Here is a 639-nt window from a genome sequence, read left to right on the forward strand (position 1 = left end):
AGTGCCAAAACAAGATACAACCTGTACTTTTTCCTGCTGTTCACTACATGGAAAGAAAGGAAAAAGATATTCCCACTCAACTAATTACCTCCACCCAAAAATGGCCCCGTGGAATCAGTCACCAGTTTGTTTATTTCTTTTGACATATTTATAGTCCACTTGGTTCCTAAGATCTCCCATGACAAAGATGGATCTTGGAATATTCCCAGACTATGTACTTGTTCTTTCAAGTGGAGTGTAGCCCCATCAAAAGCAGTGGTTTACTATCATTGTTTGCCCTAAGAAACACTGCTTCCAGGAGGCTTTTGGATGAGGGGGAATTATAACTGCAGTATTTTATGAATAGTTGGATGTTGCCGTTTTTATTGTGCATTGTACTGATATAATTGTTTCTTATGTTTTTGTGTTGCTTATGTTATTTTTATGTTGCAAACCACCCTGCGGCCTTTTGACAAAGGACAGTATATCCATTTCTTAATGACTAATTAAATAAATCGTTCCCAAACCATAGCACTCTGCCTTGTCAGGATTCAGTCTCAATTCCTGGGCCCTCATCCACCCCATCAAAGCTACCTTAGCATACCTTAGCTCCTGAGCCTTGCCCCACAGCCCTCTTCCATGCAATATGCACAGGGCAGC

The sequence above is a fragment of the Lacerta agilis genome, chromosome 2 (assembly GCF_009819535.1).
Source record: "Lacerta agilis isolate rLacAgi1 chromosome 2, rLacAgi1.pri, whole genome shotgun sequence".
In the NCBI taxonomy this organism is placed as follows: domain Eukaryota; kingdom Metazoa; phylum Chordata; class Lepidosauria; order Squamata; family Lacertidae; genus Lacerta; species Lacerta agilis.